Genomic DNA, 588 nt, shown 5'->3' with positions numbered 1-588 from the left:
CCTTCTTTTGGAACCTTTATATTTTAGAATGATTTTAGAATCTTTTCCACTATAAGGAACCTTTTGTGGAATGGAAACGGTTCCATGGATGTTAAAGATTCTTCATGGAACCATTTGTTGTACGCTTGAGTGTACTAGTGTATGAAAGATGGGTTCATACGGTGTCCCAGAAATAGCACAGTTGAGTACACTTAGTTGATCTTAAGTTTCCTTAGGAAGTACTAAAGAGTCATTTTTAGTAGTTTAAGTAGCCTACAACATGAGTGCGCGGAAATAGAGCACTTATGGAAGTGTACTTGTTTAAACCTCGCTGTCTCTCGTTTATCATATTTGTGGTACAGAAGGGTTTTAATAAGCCCGGCTGTCTCTTCCTTCACTATCACCGGTTCCTTCACACGGAAAAAATAATTGGCCGGTTTCCCCGAGCTTGGAAAGGGGTTGAGCCGGGTGGGATTTGCCCCCCGCCCGCCCCTCTCTTTTTTATTACCACCGCCTGATGATAAAGACAATCAGATATTACCTTATGGTGAACTGGGGCTCAATTGTTTTTCCATCTGTTGACCTGCATGCTTTGTGTGTGTGTGTGTG

The sequence above is a fragment of the Sinocyclocheilus grahami genome, unplaced genomic scaffold (assembly GCF_001515645.1).
Source record: "Sinocyclocheilus grahami isolate Dianchi unplaced genomic scaffold, SAMN03320097.WGS_v1.1 scaffold4028.1, whole genome shotgun sequence".
Lineage (NCBI taxonomy): Eukaryota > Metazoa > Chordata > Actinopteri > Cypriniformes > Cyprinidae > Sinocyclocheilus > Sinocyclocheilus grahami.
The sequence above is the reverse complement of the archived record's forward strand: the minus strand, read 5'-3'. Positions refer to the sequence as shown.